The following is a 24,346-nucleotide window of genomic DNA, read 5'->3' as shown; positions in this document are numbered from 1 at the left end:
GATCCTAATAAATTCATTGAATAATATCATTTTGCAGTATTTTTGAGAGTTTCTGGCAAACGTTATTTAGAGCTTTGCCTTCCCTGTCTAGGCGTTCTGTAATGTGCATAGACAAAGTTGAAATACACAAGGGATAAAACCATGACAGCCTTTTGTGAGCTTGTACATAAATTGGGATTGAGTGGTTTTTATGTCTATTTTCTTTGGTTTCATTGCATGCGCTTTTTCACAGTTCGCCTCTAACGCAGTATGTAAAATCTTTCTTTCAGCTTGAAATTGTTTGCTTTTTGTATCAACTGGGCAAGTGAATTTCCATTTCGAAAGCACAGTAGTGTTTTATAACAGTTAAAAGTGGAAAGGATAATATAATGTGTTCTATGCAATTTGGATAATTTTTCACATTTGACTTTAATGAAACGCTTGTTCATGTACGAGGACCCTGCCGATTGTGTTACAGTAAGTGAGTGTCTACTTGGTGCATACATGGCAATATCTGCTTTTATTACAGTTGCTGCTGGTCTTCTTAAAAGGCTCTCGACTGTGATTGCTTTATGTGAAAAACATGTCTTCTCAATGTTTTGTCATTTTCTGCATGTTCTGCTGGTTTTATTGCATATGCTCATGTTCTGCTCTGATGGGATTTGGTATCTTAACATCTGTGTCTTGACGTGATCTATTTAAAAAGCGTGCTCTTCGGCTGTACAACAATAGCACTTAAAATTAATGTACTGCTTGGCTGTAAACGTCATCGGATATACTAATGAGGAAGAAATAAGACTTTCATGCGTTTGTTTCTTTGTTGTTTTTTTGTGCTGCTTGAAATGTTTTCTTTTCTATCGGTTGCTTAATAAATTCCTGTCCCCGCGGCATGGAGGCGATAGTGGGTGCAGCCAGAAATAACTGACTGTAGGTGAATCTACTAACGGGAGTTGACCTAGAGAATAATGAATGTGTGATATGAAATAAAATTTATTTTATGGGAATATTGGATACATTGTAGACAAGGAGGGGGGAAGCACAAGCTGCTTAACCTTAACGAGAACAAAATTTATGGTGTTGCAGATGCATTTCAGGAAATAGGACCCAAATGCAGATAAAATACTGAAAGCACAGAAATTTAGACATGAAGCTTGGCCAGTAATTTAGAAAGATCTGTAAAGTGTGGATATATTAGCTTCAGTAGTCTCCAAATATAAGGCACGTCAATGAGAAAATTGCATGACTTAATAGAAGGGCGCATTGGCACTCCAGTTGCTGCGGATTTAGATTATCGGACAGAGATAACACCTGGAGTAAGATTGTACCATATAGTGTCTTTGTGTTTGCTAAAATTGTAGTGCTGCTTGTGTTTGTATGTCGTATACAGTCCCTCATTTATTGGGTCCCCAATATCTATTAACAATGATGTCCCAGTATGCGCCATACTCACCAGGACCACAAAGGAACCATAGTGTCCACTCCCACGTTGCCCACTGTTACTTCGTGGTTTGGATAGTTTTTGATCCGTGTCTCAGACCCCATGTTGACTTTTGATGTTTTAGTAATGTAGATTTTTATTACGAAACCATAAAACAAGCTAATAGCCTGGCAGCATAGATGGGGCTTTTGTTCAGCAAAATACCATATTTGCTCAATTATAAGAGGACCCCCCAAAATCTGAATATTAATTTAGGAAAAAAAAAAAGCCTGAATGTAAGATGACCCTATAGGAAAAAAGTTTTACCAGTAAATGTTAATTCATGTAAACTACCGTATTGGCTCGGATATAGGCCGCACCCTAAAAGTTTGGTGCTTTTTTTAAAGAAAACTTTTTTTTCTTTAAAAAAGCACCAAAAAAACATGCTGCCACTCTGTCTCCCCCCTCCGAGATATGCTGCCACTGTCCTCCCTCCCCGAGATATGCTACCACTGTCCTCCCCCCCCGAGATATGCTGCCACTGTCCCCCCCCCAAGATATGCTGCCACTGTCGTCGTCCCGAGATATGCTGCCACTGCCCCCCCCCCTCGGAATATGCTGCCACTGTCCTCCTCTGCCCCCCCCCCATGCAGTCCCAGGCACCGGGCAGGCAGCGGGGTTAGGATACAGATCCCCCGCAGCGGTGCAGGGGACCTGCATCCTACTCCCCGATACGCTCAGACAGCCTCCCCTGCCAGCACTTCCCACGGGGGGGGTGCCGGCACGGGAGGTTGTCTGAGCGCATCGTGCGGACCGTCCGCACAATGCGTTTTACTTCTGCCCCCCCCGACTTACCGGAGCAGACTCCCGGGTGTCTTGCGGGGCCGGCGGGGGACATCTACGCAATACGCGTATACAACTTCCGGTGCCGGCACTCAGCGGACGTCGGGCGCTAGACCCCGAATATAGGCCGCACCCCCACTTTAAAGACTTAAAGTGGGGGGAAAAAGTGCGGCCTATATTCGAGCCAATACGGTATTTTTTTTTTAAATAAAAGCTATGATTGAGAAAAATATTTCGTTTTTATTTCCTTTTATTTTCCAACCTGCCCCCCAGTTATGCACATCTGCCCGCAGGCTTGCCACTCTGTCCCAGAAATGCCTTATACCCCCTATATGCCACTGTGCCCCATGGTATGCCTTTTAACCCTCTAAATACCACTGTGCCCCCATGATATGCCTTTTTTCCTCTATATGCCACTGTGCCCCATGATATGCCTTTTGATCCAAAAGTGTCTTATTCTCTGGCACCGGAACTCTCCTCACTGACAGCCGGGGAAGGTCTGCGCGATGGATGCAGACAACCCCCGCTGCTAACCGCAGCTCCTTCCGGCTGCAGCGGAAGTTGCCTACGCGGATCGCGTAGACGTCTACACGCTGCCCCGCTACACACCGGGGAGTCAGAAGCACTGGTAAGTTTTTGGGGGGGGGGGCATAAGACAGGAGGATCCAGCACGGGGGGTATGGATCTTAGACCTATTTGAGGTTTGATTATAAGATGACCCCGATTATAAGACGAGGGGTCTTTTTCAGAGCATTTGCTCTGAAAAAAACCTTGTCTTATAATTGAGCAAATACGGTATTTAGGAGACACTTCTTCAAATAACCATGGTCTTCCCATTCTCCCATGTTATGTGTTGGTAAAATGGATTTTATTGGGGTTTGAAGGGATTTGAGGAAAATTATTATATCCTTGAAACACTGTGATGTTATGCTGGGGAACAAAATGACACACGTCTTTGCCGGGATGCAATGTGTTGGAGTAATCACTCCGATTGATCATTCATTATGTAATGAAATGTAGGAGATTTGGGGCTTCATTTCCTACTGATGCTCTGCATGTTCCCCAATAGATGGAGAGGCTGCCTTCATCAGGTGCTTGTAAACTCATTCTTTAGCGATGTACTCCGACCAGTGTGACAATTGTGGCTGACTCTTTGGTTTCTGATTCTACTTACAATGTTCTATTTATGGATTTATTAAGCATCATCATATTCTGCAGCACTGTAAAGGGGCTTTATATCTATGGCTGCAACCCAGATGTAGTCTTGAAAAAAACAGCTCCTACTGTATTGATGACCTTTTTGCACCTCCAGTCCCATGTGTATGCTACCCTATGATATAAAGTGTCCTAGGTCAGAAAAGCTGGACAATACTTCAGAATTAGAATATGAATAAGAAAAATAAGAGGCCATTGAGTAAGTACCATATGACACATCATTTTCTGCCCCAGTCTGGTAATATATGAAATAGCATATGGCTATTAATTGTTTGATGTGTGCGTTCATTCTCCCGTTTTACCACTCCTTTGCATCAAAGACAATGTAGTTATCGACTCCAACTAAATTGTATTAGGAAAACAAGCTTTCAGGACCGCTTAAGCTAAATGTAGCAATAATGGATATAATTGCACATATCTGATTAAGATCTGAATTTAGAGGTACTATCTACTGGATCTAATGGATAAATAATCATTTTCTTTCAATAAAACTAGTTGTTAATGCAAATGGTCCTGTGTGTTTAGAATGCGTGGCATGCTTGATGCAGTTCACATCCCCAAGCCTCAGATCAATTTTGCAGTTTGAATGTTTCAGACAGAGTGGCTAGATTGATAAAATGCTGCATTGTTACATGAGTTTCATTTTCTGCTGTGACTCTTTCAAATGGTTGTACAACTCACACGTTTCCTTTGAAAGACACAAGCTGTCTGCCCCCTACTCGCTCTTCTAATCTCCATATGTACCACTTGACAGGACAGTCATATTGTCCCATTTTTCAACAGAGAGACAGGGACAAACTCTAGTGCAGTCCTAAACTAATGTAAATTAGGTTCAAAATGCACTTGTCAGCTCTGCCGCTCAACTTCCAATCCTATCTTGGTATACAGTTACAAAGAACATGCCATCTTAGTCGCTGTATAATTATTGTGGTGGTGTTTTTAAACTAATATCTTATAATATATTTTTTAATAAAAAAAAAATCAAAAACATTAATTTACTTTAGCCAGAGAAGATAATTTCAACCCTTTTTTCAGCTGGCTAACTTCATGGCATCTCTTTATACACAAAACATTTCTTACAGTCTATTCTATACTGAACAGTCTGTAAAGAATGAATCTTCCTTCACTTCATGCCAATAGCATCTGCTTTCGCTTGAATACCCATCGTTTGTACATGTTTTGTAAGGTTTGGGCAATATTTTAAATTAAAACAAGAAATATAAACATGGATATCAAGAGAGAGATCCATGTTCCATCCTATCCAGCACACATCGAAAGAGTCTCCTGCGCCTCCTGTAGGCAGGATAGAACAAACCAGAATGAATGTACGTGTACAAACCACCTCACCGCTCCAAAGGCATAATGCGTTTTTCTTTCCTCAGGTATGCAGAGACCTTGCACTGAACTCTATTTTACTTTTTAGTGTGGTCCCTTAAGACTTGTAGTCTACTTCTATTACCACTCATATGGGCTGTAGGCCATTCATAACAAGCAGGCATAATTTAGTTTAGGCTATGCCAAGGAAAGACTACTTTAATGGTCCAAGGCTGGACCATCATGTGCCCATTATCTCCTATGCCATTCCTACTGGGTGCAACCCTCTTAACCCCACCATTTTTTTGTTCTTTTCTAAAAGGTTGATGCTTCATCATAAAACTGCTGGTTCTCTCTTACAGTGCCTGCTGACATACCGTCATTTCCTGGGGAAGTTGCATCTGCAAGCATGTGCCTCTATCCACCACACTAATAAAACAAAAAACCAAACACATGAACGCTTGCATATGAGACCTATGTAGGATCCTGATCAATGGTTTTTCACCCCATGTCTGCTTTGTGGCAATTTGTTTTGCAGAATGATGCCTACCTATTTATTTTGCATGTGGCACATGTCCATTGGGTGGCATATCAAGCAGGATGAAACATTCTCTTAGCAGTCAATGCAAGGAATGTGTGTTGGAAGAAGTGATGTCTTTGAACTTTTTGGAATGTTCAACCAACAGTTGCTCTTGTTATGCGGTAATTTCCTCCTCAGACTTTTGTGCATCCCATATTAGATCATGATGATTACAATTTAGAGGTTAAATCTATTTTATATGAGGAAGACGGAGATAAAGTACAGGATAAAGTTAACTGTTCCAACTTTAAGAAGTGTTTACTTTAATATTCTCTTCAAAATGCTGAAACATCTTTGACAGCAGGAATTAAAGTACTGGAGCTGGAGGACCTCTTGGTTAAATGCTTTATGTGTGTGACCCAGTCTATTGTGCTCTAACTCCCTGAAAGCGGCAATTGTAGAATAGTGGAAATGTGCATAGAGGTGTTTGGCAAACTCTGGAAAGCTATAGTAACCTTTTCCATTTAACCACTTCATAACAGAGGGATTTACCCCCTAAGTGACTGGTGCTTTTTTGCCATTTTAAGCATATTTTTGTTTAACTATGATTTCCCTTATCCATGTTTAGTATACCCACACAACTTATATATGTACAAAAAATTACTTTTTCCACAGATTAGGTGCCACTGATGAAATATTTTGCTGTTTTATGTCCAGCAATATCCCACAACATCCCACATGCATAGGTTATTAATTTTTTTAAGAGCGCTAAATGCTCTTTTAATTTAATTAGAATTGGGATAATTTCGGTAAGAAGTGTTGGGGCACATTTTTTTTTCATATATATATATATATATATATATATATATATATATAAGTTTTTAGACTTTTTGTTGACTGGACATCCCTTTGAGGGATTATTATTCTCCCTCTTTTCACTTTGATAGAAACAAAATGCTTAAATGATTGCAACACTTTAATCCAATTGAACCCACTGAAACAATGTGGCTACTCAAAATAAAAAAAAAAAGTCCTTGCAGCTTATATTGTGGAAACGTATTAAATGTTGATCCAAACACAAAGATCTTTTTACAAAAAGTTCATCAAACAATGGTGTGTCACAAGAAGCTTAAGGGTTGAATACTCACAAACAGATCTCCGTATAAGGCTTGGAGCAACAGATCAACTATGTATACCCTGCAAATGAGACAAAATGTTATTTATAGGAAAGGTTTGGGTATTCAACTGCAAAAGATGCTTATAACACATTTAGTACCAGAAGTGATTTAAGCAGACTAATTTGATCAGCACCTACAAGCAGTTGTTGAAGCAAGTCCTCAGTATTAAATCCTCTTTATAATTTTTGAAGGACTCAGTCCACCAGAATCAGAAGCTAAAATTAGATTCAGTGGAAGCAATCCACTGTGGAAGAAACCTACCCAAGAATGAAGCCTAAATCTCATCAGAACCAAGTCAGTTGCTAGAGGATGACCTCCAGCAACATATTTCTATGTATCTTAGGGATAGAAAGCAGAGCTCAATTCCTTTTATCCAAACAGATTTGTTTTCTGCTCTTCCTCAAAACATGTTGAAGTTGATTGGGCATTGCAAAATAGAAAAAACTCTGAAAATGTATTGGAGCTGGCTCATGAATTTGGACAAATCTAGTTTGTGTTTTTGTGAGGTGGGGTATGACCAATATCCTGGAGTAGAAAAGCATTTTGCTACTTAAGATAGAATCCCTACAACAAACAGTAAAGTCTGGGCTGACAGAAAAGAAAAGTGTACCTCTAGTTGCTAAGGTTAATGTCTTTCCACTATACAAACAGACCCCTGGTCTTTAGCATCACCTCTTTGAAATAAGAACTGGCAATCCTTTAATGTTTAAGTTTCTTTTATGGAGATTTCAGGATTCTGTTCTCATGGTACTTTTTTTAAACAGTCATCAGTTTCAGCAGTTAGTTGCCAGGTAATCGAAAGGGAGTTTCTAAGGCTTAGGGAATTACTCTAAAGAATGAATGAAACCTTACTTTCCAGCCGTGTGAGGGTGGCATCTATTTATTACAATATGTTCTGGCTGTGGTTTTCATAATGGTGCCACCATTATGATTTGAAGCCTCCTGCAGCCTCAATTTACCATCAGCCTTGATTTCTTGGTTTTAAAGGGCAGAATTATAGTTTAGGGACAATCAGCAATTCTTCTACTTTTTGTCATTTCACAAAAGTGGGTGAACAGAAAAAAAATCTAAATCAAATTGATATTAGTGTGACCACCCTTTCCTTCAAAATGGCATTACTTCTTCAAGAAACACTTGCACACAGTTGAAGGAACTCAGCAAGTAGGTTGTTGCAAACATCTTGGAGAACTAACCACAGTTCTTATGTGGATTTAGACAGCCACAGTTGATTTTCTCTCCATGTTTTCCCAAGCTGACTCAATGATCAGGGCTTTGTGTGTGCCATACCCCAGGACCCAATGTTCTTTTGTATGCTGAAGATAGTTCTAAATAACTCTGGCTATATATTTAGGGTCAATGTCATGAGGCAGAAAAAATGTGAGGTCAGTCAGATGCCTCCCTGATGGTATTGCGTGATGAATAAGTACTTCTCAGCATTGTGGAGACCATTAATTCTGACCAAATCACCAACCCAATTTGCAGAAATGCAGCTCCAAACTTGCAAGGAACCGCCACCATGGTTTACTGTTGCCTCTAAAAACTCATTCTTGTACCACTCTGCAGCCTTGGGTGAAGAAACTGCTTTCTGCTACAGCCAAATATTTAAAATTTGGACTCATAAGTCCAGAGTACTTGCTGCCATCTTTATGCACCCCAGTTCTAAAGTGTGTTGGCCTTGTTTCCACATCTGAGGTATGACTTTTTGGCCTCAAGTCTTCCATGATGACCACTTCTGGGGACACACCCGGACAGTAAATGGGAATTGTGAAGGAGAGTATCTTTCATCTGCTGCATTTTTTTCTTGGCAGACTACTGCATCTATGGTCCTCGACATTAAGGCACAGCTATGCCAACTCTACCACAAGTGTGCCCTGAGGTATATAAATACTAAGAAATAATGTAAGTAAACAAAATGGATACATTAAAAAATATTCCAAACATACATAAATATAATATATGGGGAATTACTACCAGACCATATATATATTTATGTATGTTTGGAATTAACTAATTAAGAACTATCAAAGTTGGTCCAGCTTCCCAGGGAAATGTGTTCCCACCCATGGCATTCAAAGGGTTTAAAGTATGGGACTGTTATACCTACAATGTAGAGATTGTGGGGTACAAGAGAAATGCAAGGTATTACTGCTCAGGGAGAGAAGGCTAGTGTGTTATGTGAAGATGGGTGTCTGTAAGACGAGGTAGATCACTGGGGAACTGGTGAACACAGCTAAAAAAATATAAGTCGTGTTTGAAGCTCTAAGACCCGGGGATTTTGGCTTTGAACACATTATATTTATCAACTATGCGATTGCTTACAATTTGAGATAAGACATTTAGTGTCTTAGTATAAAACTCAAGAAGCATCGGTGTTTGTAAATCACTAACAATATATTTAATTATCTTATGAAGAATGGCATTTCACGGATATGAAATCTCATGTCTTCTGCTGCAGACTGACTGGCATTTCATGTAATTTTGTTAAAATAATAATAAAAAAAAACAAAAACCGCCTGCAGCATTGTTCACTTTGCAACCTTTACTATTATTCCCACTTGCTGGAGCATCACAAAGCTGTTTTCCATGCAGGCTACAAAGAGATTTATTAAAGAAACTCCCTGACCTTGAACCTTGCGGATATGGCTCTTTCACGTTCAGGAGTGTCAAAGTAACAAAGCATTTTTGCAGCCACCTTTTCTCCACTATAAAAATATATTTCATCAACTCGGCATTGCAAAAATCAGGGATGATGGAAACATGAATCAATCCAACATATTAAAATGAATGCTAATAAGAATTATTATTAAACCTCTAACATATTGCGCATCACTGCGATGCAGAGACAAAATATGAGACAAAATCTTAAAATATAAACACGTAGGCAGAAGTAACTTGGATTGTTCTGCGTTTTCCTATTTATATTAAGAGCAAGATTGTTGGCTGTGAGCATCTCTTGGCTGTTAAAGTAGAGGAATTTTCTAGAGATCAGAATGTAAGGTAGCAAAATGAATTATTCATTTAACATATTAGGCTAGGTGAGGCCAGTAGTGAATAAATGAATCAAGCTGTCTATGGCGATAGCTTTCAAAATTCTAAAATTTATATTAAGAAATATCGCTTTAGATGGATAACAGTTCTTTGGGTAACTGATCCTGTTCTGAGTTGGGGAATATGTGTGCACGTGTACACATATATGTGTATAGATATGTATAGATATAGATATTATACATCTGATATCCCTTAGCCAGAACAATGATGAGGGTAATGGCAGTGGTAACCCTCAAAAGCAGGTGCGTAAGATATCCAAAAGGATTTGCATATATTATTATTATTATTATTTTATTTTCTAATATATTTTATTGGGAAGGTTTTGCTATGTAATCCCTAGTTATGTGGTGTTAACCCTGGATGTAGTATGTATTATATGTAACCCACATGTATGTAGAAACACATCTGTTGGATACATTTATTAAAGCTTTAAATGACAACTGTAGGGAGAAAAAAAGTTTCTTGAAATTCCTGATAACATAATTGCAGAAAAACCTTAATTAAATGATATAGGAAATACCTTTGGTTTTCAGCTCCCACACTCCCCATTTAGCAAGCCGGGAACATCCATATTGCTTAAAATATTGGTTGAAAACAACTGAAGATGCTCATCCCTGTCCGTATGTGACTATTTTTTCTTCTTTCTGTGTGTAAAAGTGGCCATCCGAAATAAGTAACCAGCAGAAAGTTATTTGTAAAGAATAAATAAATACCCACATGACATTGAAATAAAAAACGAGGACTGCCAAATACAAAATGTGATATGGCACTTTTACATACTTTTAATGTTAAAAAAAACAAAGGTTAAGCAACCAGTTCTGTGTCGATATAGTGTTGACATGAAAACAAAAACTATAGTAATCCAGATGTAAAAATAATCCAGATGTAAAAAAAACATTTAAAAGTGAATAAACTTGACCTTGCCAAGTGAAGCATGTATCTATCTGTCTATGTATACAATTACATAGGCCCATACCGTCCATAGTTTATATATATATATATATATATATATATATATATATATATATATATATAATATATTTATTTCTCTGTATACATTTTTAAACTGCTGTAGAACAGGTATGATTTGCATTGAATATACAATGTGCCTGTTGGTACAGGAATAAAGGGAGTTCCTCCTTGAGGCCGAAAAAATATTTTCTGTATATAGATTCTTAAAACATTTATACTTTAACTATGTTCATGTTTGCAAGCGTGATCTGCAATCATAGCACATAATACGCTCAGTATTTTCTTATAATTGCTTTGGAAAATTGTTATGGTAGCTTTCAAGTCCAAATGGTGCTGAATAAAGGAAGGTGTTTTGCATTTCAATAGCTTTGATAATGATAATGCAGTAGGTGGGAACTGTAGGATTGACTACCCAGGGTTTACTTTATTTATACACACGAAAAAAAGTTTTCCACTAAGATCCGATCTTTAAATGCCCGTATTGAAATCACTGAATAATTTGATGGAACAATCTGTTTACAGATATTTGGTTTTTTTTGCCATGTTATAGGTGCACATTGTTAAATGTCTTGTTAGAAATACTGCTGGTAAAAAAACTGCTTTTCCGAAATAATAGCTTCAAGCTACCAAACCGTTCATATTTTGTACAAGTGTAAGAAAAAATCCTTTTGTTACTGGCTCATTGGATTATTTTTTTTATAGTTTGGACTCCAGCCATTCCTAACCTTAGCCTCCAAAAGGCAGCCTTTGGATCAGAGCTAATTGATTTCTGGCTCAAGATGTTTAGGGCACAGTTCTCAAGGTCCATAAATAATAAATAATACCATTTGTCTTGCCGTGTCAATATCGTTAACTAGAATCCGCATCCATCGTATCTGCCCTCCCATCACATGTATCAGATTCTGCCCTTCCTTCCGATGTATTTAAGTGGACTTCCAGTTTAAAATGTTTTCTCCTTTGCCTTTAGTCATAACGCAGAATTTCTACTTATCAAGCGGTCTTTTGTGGAGCTGCAAACACAAGCACACGTCTTCAGTAAAGAATGAAAACTCCCAGTTTTCTTATCATACTGTAGAGGGTAGTCTTCCTCTACACTCTGTGAATAATGTTAAAACCCTCACTTTGCAGCAATCCATCATAGAGCAACTATTTAAAAAAATAGTATCGTTCCTAAATGCTCTCAAATGTCCAGTAGCAAAAATAAATGAAGGGTATAGTGCATTAAGGGATTTGGAGCCGAGTCTCGCAGGGTAGTGGAAACTGCTTGAAGCTGGGCTCTCGGGATGCCTCCTGCCTTTAGCAATAGCTTCCTAACTAATCAGTCTCCAGGCTTACATGACTACTTCAAGCCTGTTCTTTCTCTGTTTAGTGACGGAAAGCAGGACACAGCCAATTACTCTCCACTGAGTTAACCCACTTTCTGTTTATGCACCTAAGAGCAGTTGTCGTAAAATCACAGTATTGATCTGAAACAGGAAATGTTTTGGACTTTAAATAAGAATGGAAACTCAAATTCTCGCTAATCAAAGATGGGATTGTTTGTCTCTAAAATGGGTGTGTGCTTCTCCTGTCACAATGAAAGGCTCATCTTAGAAAGATCGATAGATACATTACTTCACCTGTCATTACTAAATCCCAACACTGGAGTCATTGAATATACCCCCCCTGCTTACAACTACCAACTGCTTTGCAAATAAGATATACAACAGTTATTGCCCCGCACTGTGTGGGACTTTGGGCAGCCGTCTGCTCTACAGCCATCAAGAAGGTCAATGTAAGAGAATGCAGCAAGAAAGCTAAACGTTACTTAAAGCTGCTTTTATACTTAAACCAGATATTAACAATTGCAGTATGTTCAACAAATAGATCTAACCAAATCAAGTAACTGTATTATTTTCCTTGAACGTCTAGTCACATAAAATCAACTTTTGATAAGCAATTTCCTATTTCTATGGCTATAAACTGTAATAACTCACATGACTATTTCATATTACCATATTTGAGAAGATTCAATAATTATTTCTGGGAAGGCTTTGAGCTATCAGCAATATCGTTATGGGTACAGTATTTAAAGAGAAGTAAGCCAAATGATGAAAAGAGCTTGCTATGATATGGGAGCGTCCTTGTTTATAAAAAAAAAAAAAAAAAAAAATAAAACTACGAGCTCTGCATACAACTTAATTTCACTCATTTTACATGGCGTGTGGTTTAGGATTTGGGATTATGATGACAAGACCATTTCAACCTATCAACATCTTTCATGTTGTAGATGCCTGATATATTCTGCTCTGGGCTGTTTGAAGGTTAAGTGTATATTTCAACCTCTGACTTTACCATGTACCCAGTTTGCTTCTCCTGTGTGAAGAATTGAGCTGGCCTTTAAAACGCTAGCCTAGTGAGGGCAGCCCTCAGAGGTTCTCTACCTTAATAAATGTAGGCTTTTAGTTTCCTGGTAACTAATGTCATGTTACAAAGTTTGTTTATGCTTCAACAAAATCATTGCTAACCAAATAAATGTTTTATACTAACTACTGGAGAAGCCATATTTGTTACTCATTCTAGACTTCTCATTGTGTAATGGCAGTGTAGTTATTTCTAAGGGTTAGCATGGCCTTTGGTTTTGTTACTCAGACCTGGTGACATCAGAATCCTGTAACTTATATAATTTTATATATATATATATATATATATATATATATATATATATATATATATATATATATACACACACTCCCTGTTCACACTGTACATGACTCACTCCAACCTTTGCCACCCATGACCAGTGACATTTTAAGTCTGTGTACCCACAGATCACCGGTCCGACTCCATCAGAGATGATCTTTTTCAAACTGAACAACCTGACGGGGGGGCTGAAGCACTATATTCTTCATGTTATTTAAATGCATTTATTCCATGTATGTTTGAACATTACACTAGTCATTTTCTAATTTAATTACATTTTTTGCTTGTCATTCTTTTTTATAATAAAGCATATTCTTATTCATTTTCAGAGGATTATGCATTCTCTTGTATTTAGGATGTACATGGTCCATGTACTGCACCAGTTTCTCATGCACTTTATACAAAGTCTAAATCCTAAAGACTTATCCATAGGCTGAAACCAAGGGTCGGAATTACAAATGGAAAAATCTACAATTAAGTGTAGCTTAGGTGTAGTCTCTCAGCGGTGTTAGAGTTGGTGGTGCTAGTAATCACACATGAAAATCTGTGTTTGGCATGTATAGCGCATGTTTATCCGCAGTTTTTCTCTGACATAATATAAAAATTTTATCTTCTACTTGGAATGCTGTCATTACTTGCTTTTACACTGTGAAAAAGCTGCCATGGGCTTGCATCATAATTAAATAGTGCTTTTCAAATAGCTTTAGTTTACTGATGATTTTGTAAGGGGGCAACCAGTTCGGCTAATCAGAATAATATATAGAGGACAGAGTTGTGCTGTATGATCATGTTCCGGAACTCCGACTTGGCATGTAAAGGAACAGTGTGCAGACAGTGGGGAATTGTGGATGGATTGTTCACATTATTTTCAGATTTCTTTTAGTGGACCAGTGGAACCTCTTGCTCACAGTACCTAGAGGGATACCAACTAAATTCAATTGGCAAGGCTTATGAAGGTCATAACGTGTGTCTGGGTTGTTGGTTTCCTTGTGCAGAAGAAACTTGCCTTTGCACTTTAGTTCTAGACTGACCTTGTGGATGCGATTAGCGGCTCCCGTTTAGGGATTCACATTAAGGTAGGGTATTTCAGCGTTGTCCATTCTAGTCTTGTGCTTTGCATGTAGTATTTGCCAGGACTCAGAATAACCACCACTCTTTACCTGTGTGTTCATACTCAGAGGTTGTGGTAGTGAAATTCATTTTCATAGAATTTAGTAATACCGAAGATTCTCTAATAATGAAGAAACCATTTCATCTATACCAATTTTGTTTGTCCCGAAGATGCCCCAAAACAAGTACATACGAATATAAAGTATGCCCTCTGGTGGTTCCTGGTTGCACCCAACGAGCGGTTTGTAAGACCGATACAATGAAATGCTACAGTTAGGAACGCTCATCTCGCCACAGTAACGGTCTTCATTGGTCTGAAACAATAAACCTAATAGAGCTGCTTCGTAGGATCTGGCTTCCAGCATTTTCAAAAGGAAATCATTTTGTAAACAGTTTACTTCATTTAAATGTAGCCTAACTAAAGAATGGGTAATGTGTAATTAAATTACATTTTCCTTATCACACACGGCCATGCAGACTTTTTATTTTGCTGCCTGCATACTGTAAGAGGTATAACAGACGTTGTTTTTGTTCAGAGTTTGAATTTTTTGTCTTTTTTGCTGTTTTTATTATGAAATATATCTGTACCACATGTCGTGTGTGTATGTATCATATATATAGATATATATGTATATAGGGAATTTTGCATTTGGCAGCTTGGCAACATTTCAAATGTATCTACGGCTCTGGGATAAATGAGCATTATTTTTCTAAAATGCAAGAACGTTTTTTTAATTCATATTTGAAAAGATTTGAAGCCCCCTCAATAATCACGGGCATGACAGAATAGATAGCTGCTCGGGTGGGCTAGCAAATAGAATAGATAGTAAAGACCATTGAATGAGGTATTGGGCTGCATACCAGCTGTTCCATACACACAGTTACAATGCACTTCACTAGTCTGTCATCGCCTTGTGTCGTCTGGACAGATTAGGTTGCCATAGAAACTAAATTCTGTAGCAAGGAGCAGGGTGAATGCTAATTGTAGCCATTTGTTGCTCCTTCTGTCGATCCCTTAGCTAGCGCGGTTGCAGATCTGCCAGTGTCTCTGGGCAAGCAGGATGGAATAACCCCAAAAGCATCCCCGCTGAAGGCAACCGGCTGCTCCAGTTTTTCCTATTAAACGAGAAAAAAGCACAGCCGACAGTGCCACTAAGTGGGCAGAGACACAGCTTGACTCTAGCACTTGACAACTGTTGATCAGGGACTTGGGGAAGCCGGTAGCTGTTTCAGATCTGTTGGAGAAAAAAAAAATTAGACGGTTGATATGGATATTAACTTGACACCAATTCCCCAGAGAGTCATCCAATGGAAATCTTAACAACTGTTTATCTAGGGATAAATACCTTTTGGAGACGCCAAGGGTATAAGAGCAGTTCCCATGAGCTTTGCCTTGATTTTTAATTTGGCGCTGCACTTACATGGCCCTGGGCAATCTCATTTATTACGCTAGTACTATTTTGATATTCATGTTGGTGTTTAAATACCTGTCATATCTGTGCTGTAAGGAATGCCAAAACTTGACTCTATTGCGACAATTAAATTGATAAACGAGACAAGAAGTTGGATTAAAGAGTCTGTTTTCAGCTGGCTTAACGTGATGTTAAATGTACGCAGCATTGAAAGGAATGATGCTTTTTATATATATAATATATAATCGGGAGTATGTCATATCCGACTGAACTAGCTTAAGATACTGGTAAGAATAGCATAGAAAAAAGTTTCAAGTTATAGGCTTCAGATGGGGAAAAAAAATGAATTCTTAACAAAATCGTTTACTGGGAAATATAGCAGTTTTAAAGGGACACTCCAGCCGTCATATGCACAGTGATGCTTATGATAGCTGCTTGGTCTGTTTTGTAAATGCATGGCGGGATTCTGCAGAATCCACCCCAAAGACATTTGTCCCGTGCTGTCCCCCCACCAGCTAAATGCCCTGCAGGCACACATCTCCTTGCGCGTGATATACTCACATCCAGTCTGCTCCAGCGCTGGTTCATAGAGAGCTGTGTGCAGGGGTCCGTTCAGACCCCAGTGCGCATGTCTGGAAAGAGTTGTGACTCATTTCAATGGCAGGACTTTCCTGTGACTGATTCGCAGCTTCAAGCAGCCAATTAGTGACAAGAACAGTCGGACCATGGAGGAGGAGGGCTTTATTGTATTTACTTTTTTTGGGAAGAATATGTGATAAAATACTCACAAAGTACTTTAATATGCGTTATTCTATAGTGTGCCTTCAAGGATATTAGATTGTCCCTTTAAGTTAGGACATAACATTGTAGCCCCACCAATGAAGAATATTACATTTGTAAATCATTTACAGGATAGATAAAGCTTACTAATGGAGGGCTGTGTCCTTACCCCTAGGAGAATCAGCATCTCCAGAGGTTCATTACACTGTTTTCTCCATGGTCCAGTCTTCCCAACGCTTATGGTTGCTTAAAGCATCCAATCAGCCAGTCTCACTGAAAATTATGGTGGTGCTTTCTCGTTATACCCCTGGAGATAAAGAGCTGACTATTATTGAGCATAGTGTGCATGCGCAGTGGCAGCTGCAGTTGGGAAAGGGGAAAACGCATTATTCTGCTGCATCCCTGCATGCGTTAGCAAGGGAATGGTAATGTAAAGGGTACACCTGGCTATCATATGCATTAACATGGATGTGATGGCTGGAGTTTTCCTTTATCCGCTCGGGGCGGTGTGAAAGTCGTCATGCAACCTGCAAAAGAGCTTTTCTAAAGATGAACTGGAGGTAACTTGTTACCTTGGTTTGTATTTTATTTTAGAAATGAATAGCTTGCGTAGTATTTATAATACATTTTTCAGTATCTTTCTGTGCATAGAACGTATCTCCTAGTACGTAACCAACCTCTTCCTACTTTGTGTTTTTGCGCTTTTTTGTTATTGTAATAGGAAATATGAAATAAAAAGAATAATTGATGCAGATCTTAAAGCTTAGATCTGTTGGAAATGTTTGTAATATTGGTTATAAAGTTGTGTGTGTGTGTGTGTGTGAGTATATGTGTGTGTGTGTATGTGTGTATATATATATATATATATATATATATATATATATATATATATATATATTACACACACACACACACACACACACATTTTAAGAGCTTCTTTACCCATAGTAAGATAAACTGGAAAGAAAAATATTCCTGTCCTGGTTTCCTAGCCATTGACTTGTGTTGGAAATGTCTGCACAGCTCGTAGTGGCATATTTTATGAGCTCTGGCCACCTTCCCAATTCCTGACACAGGGAGTCTGTATTCCATAGATTACATTTGAAGAGGACTTTTGAGTTTATAGTGGCATGGTTTATGGGCTCTTCAGCTACTTGGCCATTTTGTGACACATGGTCTTCTTTTTATAGATGCTGAGTTCCCTGTTTAACTCATTAGGGGCACCTATTATTTACAGTTCTCACCATGTTTATTTGTGGCGCATTCGTGTCTTGGGTCAATTAAACCATAGTCATCGACACATCTGCTTTTGGTATTGTTATTTCTGCTTTTTTATCGTCCTCATGACAGATCAAAGCTTCTGTTGCTTGTATTCACTTAACTGGATATGTTGTACTTTTTATCTTGCAAACTCTGTTATGAAGGGCCAACTCTTGTAAGTTTTTCCTGAAAGAAGGTTTGAGCTAATTGTGTATAATCTATAATTAAATGTCTGACCTGTTTTTAGGAGATCCCACATATTATATATGCATTATATGTCATGTGAATTAGTTTAATCTCATGTTTCCATTTGAAGCAAAGAGTGTTTGATGAAAATCAGAGGCTTTTTACAGTCGGAAGCTAAATTCGTTGTCACTCACCCACATCCACTCTCTCATGGTCTTTTACGCTCTTCCGTGTCCATGTCCCTTTGCCAGCCAGCTCTACATTTTCTCTTGCATCTTCTTGTTCTGTCTTTTGTTTTCTTCATCCGCTGCTCCAAAAAGTCTCGGAAGAACAAGGTACAGGCCATACCTGGAAGTTCTGCCATTTAGCTGAAATTCACCAGGAGGCCAGAATGATGAACACAGATTCATTGAGGAGAAGCGTTTCTGCGCCGCAAAACTTTCTGTATTATCTTGGCCTCTCTTCACAAAAGAGCGGAACCACAGGGATTGCCTCTTCCCCCGCTCACGGCTTTTTTGTTCACCAGAAGGCCATGTCCAGATGTCCACAAAGAAGTGGACAAAGAAAAAAGAATACGGGAAAATTTCAGACCAGAAACTTCTCCAACTAGAAAATATAATCACTTCACATAGTCTTAAATGGTTTCTTGGTACTGTGGCATCAGTAGTGGGGGGGGGTGCCTGCATGTTGGCAGCTGATCTGATTTCTGGATCCCTGCTATATACTAAGCGTCTGGGATTTTGATAAAAATATTAAGTCTCCATTATTATTACTTCTTTTGACATATATACGGGAAAATGGTGACACCCCCCAATTTTTTGTTTAATTTCAAATAATGTAAGATTCATTGGACTATAGACATTAAAAGAAAGCCTTATCTGTTTTTTAGTAAACTAAAAATTAAAGGGAAGTTATGGTTGTACAGGTACATGGTAAATATGCCCCAAAAACCTGCTGGTGTTTGGGAGACAATATATCCTGTGTAATAGATAGTGTATTTAAAACTTTGTTTCCAATATGCTTCTACATGCGTCTTCCCTAATTGGACTGGTGTTGCCTGGGATGTAGTTTTCTTGCACTGTATGATTGTTATCCCTGTGAACTCTCCGACCACCCCTGAGACATCTTCAACTTCAAAAGATGTTTGATGCATCCAGTAACAAAGCAGTCATTTCACAGAGGCTCTTGCTGAACATTAAAGGAAGAAATAACCAACTTAAAGACAATGAACAACACTGTATATACATGCTGGACTCCCACACGGAGCCTTTTAGCTCAGTCATCTTCCTGATACTTCTTAGAGCATCTTCTGAGACCCGCCATATCAACGGGCAATACCTTTTCGAATAAATTACACAGTAGACTTTAATGTTACTGGGCACCAGTGTACAAGAAAGATATAGTGGAGCTGGAGAGGGTTCAAAGACGGGCAACCAGAGTAATAAGGGGAATGGGAGGACTACAGTACCCAGAAAGATTATCAGAATTGGGGTTATTTAGTTTGGAAAAAAGACGGCTTAGGGGGGACTTAATAACTATGTATAAATATATAAGGGGACAGTACAGAGATCACTCCCAGGACCTATTTATACCCAGGACTGTATCTATAACAAGGGGACATCCTCTACGGCTGGAGGAAAGAAGGTTTCTACACCAGCACAGACGGGGGTTCTTTACAGTAAGAGCGGTGAGATTATGGAACTCTCTGCCAGAGGAAGTGGTGATGGTAAACTCAATAAAAGAGTTCAAAAGGAGCCTGGACGTGTTTCTTGAAAGCAATAATATTACAAGTTATGGATATTAGATTAATAGGGACAGAACGTTGATCCAGGGATTTATTCTGATTGCCATATTTGGAGTCGGGAAGGAATTTTCCCCCTGGTATGGGGCAATTGGCATCTGCTTCATAAGGGTTTTTTGCCTTCCTCTGGATCAACACAGTAGGGACACAATATGTATATAGGTTGAACTTGATGGACTTTGGTCTTTTTTCAACCTTATGAACTATGTTACTATGTTACTATGTGACATGTCAGACCACACTCGGTACATACCTCCAAGACTAGCCTCAGCGCCCCGGACTAGTGTGCCTGCCTGCGTGAGAAGGCAGCACGTTTAAAAAGAGAGCAGGGCAAGTTACAGAGTGGAAATTTAAGGCTAAGCTGAGAAAAATATACTTTACAGCAGTAGATACCTGGCATAGAGTTTTCTGATAGAGAGTAGAGGCAAATACAGTAACAAGAATTCAAGCACTCTTGGAATGTGCATAAAGCCATCAAACACTTAATAACAAAAATGTTATAGAAACTGCATATAAACTATATATATATAATATAGAGAGAGAGAGAGAGATTTATTTATTTATTTTATACATATATTGTCCAAGTGCAAGACAAGTCCTAACCGTAGTTTGGTCTGGTGATGTTCACAGCCCATGTCATAGAACGGGAATGAGGGCTCCTACATCCTACATCCTGCTTGGAGCCAGTGGACAAAGTTGATACCTTCTATTTAGTCTCTTCTTTAGAGAGGGTACTTGATATGTTAAAATTGTTTTACAGTGTACTCTATTCCCTACTGGCAAATAACAATTTAGCATTTTTTTTTGTTTCTTATATGGATCAAGCTGCTAAACTACTGATCGAATCCATAATGAAAATCTGTGTTGTAACAATGTAGTCGGACACGTTAGTGTTACGCATACATCTATGGCTGATATTATTCATATTTTCACGTTAACGGGATTTCCAGCATTACTTCATTAACCTCGTGAGTGGCTTTGTTAAAAAATGATAAAACAAAAGTGAAACCAGATGGACTGAACAGAGCAGACGACTCCTTCTGAGTGATGAAATTGCTATTGATTTATGACAAATGCCAGCAAACGCAGGCAGAGATGGTTTTGTGGCTGTCAGATGAGAAGTGAAGGCAGACAGGCTTTGTTATCAATCATTTGTTCTGCATGTAGGACAGTGGCAGGCTGTTATAATTGATTTGGGGACGCATTCGGACAAGTACTAGTGGCACCAGTGGATTGTGGCGATGCAGTGGGGCAGGAATGTGACATAGAAGGGAAGAGTGCAGTAGGCTGGTACACTTTAATGAAGCATATTTATCACAACACTTCAGAGCCTCTTTGTAGATAAAGCACCGCACCGAGGGCTTCATTTTAAAAATGTGTTGATTGCTCTCATTTACAGATTGACGAAAAGATTTACATGGATAAATAGGTCTTAGCATTTGCTCTTTTTCAGCTCATAGGAAAGTCTGAATGATGTCTAGCTTGTACATTAGCACATTTCTTGGATGATATTTTCATTGCTATTCTTTTTCTCATTATCGGCTTATGAACAGGGAATGCTGTTTTCCAGTACTTTGATAAAACTATAAGTTTCCAAGTGCAGAAAATCAAATCATTTTGTTTTTTCATTTGCAAATGTTTGAAAATGTATCAAGGCCACATTTAAAAATTGCGAGCATGGCAAATGTTTTCAGGGTATGGCAGGTTTGGTGTGTGTTGTTTTTTTATTGGGACAGCACCTTTAACATTATTTTAAAGTTCTAAAATTAGATTACTAATTATAAAATTCCTATATCATATAAAGGACAAATTCCTATGACTACCAATCTCTACAAACTAGAAGAGTGTCATCTGGATTTGTGATATCACACCCTTCAGATGTTGAGCAGGAGTTCATGGTGTTTCAATTGAATATGCTCTTCAGTGTTGGTGGGTATCCCTTTAACGTAAGTTTACTTTTATCAAAAATCAGCTTTTTTTAAGCACTAGTGGCCATCATATATGCATTACCTACCTTCCTGATAACCAACTGCTAAATCCTTTTTATCACGACCTAGCTCTATATCTAACCTGGTAATTCATCCCAGATGTAGATTGAATGAGGAAACATTGGACCTCTTTCCTCAATAGTTGCTTTCATAGAATGCTCCATTGAGCTTGTCAATGAGTTTTTGTATGGTAGCGTGTGTGTGTGTGTGTGTTACTGGATGTTTGTGAATCTCTGGACTTTTTCAGAACATTGATTTTCTCTTTTAAGTTCAAGTCTGTCTGCAAGGTTGAATCATTGCTCTTTAAATTGAACCAAATGAAAGAAAATACAAAGCTATTAAATATTTCATTGCTTTCTAACACACCACTGTTTATTTATAGATCATTGTATTGGAAATTAAAAGGAGAAAAACTTTTCTCTCTCTAGAAGTGCTGTGAGACTGTAAACCAACTACAATGGTGTTTCTTAAGCTTTGTTGATGAGGGATTTCGGCTCTCTGAATAATGAATCAAAGCTTAGTTATTTTGTACACGTATGGAAATGCATTGTACCCTGAAGACCACTACTTTTGAAGAGGTTGTCTTTTTTTGTTTTTTTGCTTCACCATCGTGTTCAGACCAATATCCGCGTATAACTGTGGGATCTTTTTGTTTTCAGCAGTTGAGTTCATATTGGAGAAGTAATTGTGAGGGTTTTAGATAATATAAGCTTTGAATATCAATGTTTCCCGCAAATGACAGTTTTATCACCAGGGAAGTTGTACTTGCGAGGTGTAATTATAGAAGTGTTTTGATTTCCCCAGCCATTAGCGAGAGTTGAAACCATAGCGGAATTACTGCAGGAATCCGACTTCTCATATACTTTAGATGTATTTTTTTTTTATAGTTTACTTAGGCATGATATCTTTTGCTTGATGTCAAGCGGATTTACAGCAAGTTCCTTGGTTAAAAAAAATAAATTGTGTAATACCAATTATTTTTGCAGTAACCATGCAAATCGTGTTGTGCCAAGATATAAAGGGATTAATGAAGTATGGGGCATTGTGTTCTGACAAAAGCAGCATACAGGGCAGTTTATTAGATGAGTGGTGGTTTACGAACAGCTAAATTTTTCTGTATTACAATTACAAAAAATGTAATTTACCAAGTAATGCGGTAGTACGGACCAGCACTTATTGTGTGCAAGCTAGCCGGGGCGGCCATAATGTGCAATCAACCTCCGCTACACTGTTTACAACGTGTTAAAAGCCGTCTATCACTTGTCGTTATTCATTGTATTTTAATATTATGTAGAATTCAGATTTCCAGTTTTGCCGCCCAGTAAAAGCATAGCTGGGACATTTTATGCAAATTTTTATTAGCTTCCTATCATCCTTCAGTGGCCATTGTAAATAAATCCGACTGTCAGCCCTTGGTGCAACACACTCTCTACATTTCTTTTTTAGCAGACCGGGCGTTTGCGTCTCTGCAAAGCTTTTACCACAAATCTGCGAAAGAGACAGTAATGTAAAACATTCAGTGCAGCACCAATGTGGCTGTTGCCATATACATGGCAGCCCACAAAAAATATATTTTTATTTTAGTATAAAAGTCTGTTTTGTTTTAATATATGTGTAAGAAATGGGATATGGCATAATCGGAAATGTGACTCCTTTAATGCAAGGCGCTGATTCTAAAGTAATACACTCTTGCTGTGTACTTCTCTGTAGACAGCCACTTTAACCGGTTGTGCGGGGCATATGCATTACAGGGGGCGTCCAACACGCGGGCCGCACCTTGAGCCCTGCTACAACAAGAGCCCTGCTACAACAAGAACCCTGCTACTTACCTGTGGGAGGGTCTTTTGTACTGAACAGAGGAAGCGGAACCCAGCAGAGTTCACGTGACATCACATGACTCTGCTCCAGTCCCGCTTCCTCTGTTCAGTACCAGAGAACGCAGAGGGAGGCTGCGCCCCCTGCTGAAGTCTGTGAGCGGCATCGAGGAGCTGCAGTGCAGGTAAGGGGGTGGGGAGGGTGAATCTGTGAATTAATAAGTATATGAATGAATGAATGAGTGTGTGTGTGATAGCATGGATGTGTAAGTGCTGGAACCTAGGCATGATGGGACTGTGATTGCTGTTAGCAATCACACGCCTATCATGCCAAGTCAGCCAGCACATGCTGAAACCTGGCTAGCTGCCCCCCATGTGTATTGATGCTGCCAGCAGTATGGGGTCTGCACATCACTTACAGCCACCCTGTACCAGCATGTTCTGGCTGACTTGGCATGATAGGAGTGTGATTGCTAACAGCAAGGTGGGGGGTCATTTTCGGTTTTGGCTAAGTGAACCGTGAATGTTTTGGTCCAGAATTTTCGTTTTGGTGCATCCCTAGAATAAACAGAACTATTTCATTTTTAATTATCCTGAATTTGTAGTCACAAAACTTTCTAGGCCCAGACATCAGTGAGAGGAAAAGTAAAGGTTTTGTGTAATTTACTTTACTTTAATCTGCATATTTTATTAAAGGCCATATTTTCTCACAGTGAAAAATAAGTGCGGCTCGTGCACGTATACAATTCTGATGAAGTGACCCCCTTCAGAAAAAACTTGGACACCCCTGCATTACACATGCTGTTTACTCTCAGGACACAAACATT

General features: G+C 38.8%; 1 protein-coding gene across 2 annotated transcripts in view; it reads left to right on the top strand.

The window, feature by feature from the left end:
* The window catches only part of LOC149299853 (protein diaphanous homolog 3-like), a 265,720-nt gene that overhangs the window by 203,215 nt on the left and 38,159 nt on the right, over positions 1-24,346 (top strand). The gene's annotated exons all lie outside the window — the stretch shown is intronic.

This window comes from Sceloporus occidentalis, unplaced genomic scaffold (assembly GCF_023333645.1).
Source record: "Sceloporus occidentalis isolate IW3139 unplaced genomic scaffold, rSceOcc1.0.p SCAF_27, whole genome shotgun sequence".
Lineage (NCBI taxonomy): Eukaryota > Metazoa > Chordata > Lepidosauria > Squamata > Phrynosomatidae > Sceloporus > Sceloporus occidentalis.
The sequence above is the reverse complement of the archived record's forward strand: the minus strand, read 5'-3'. Positions and strand labels throughout refer to the sequence as shown.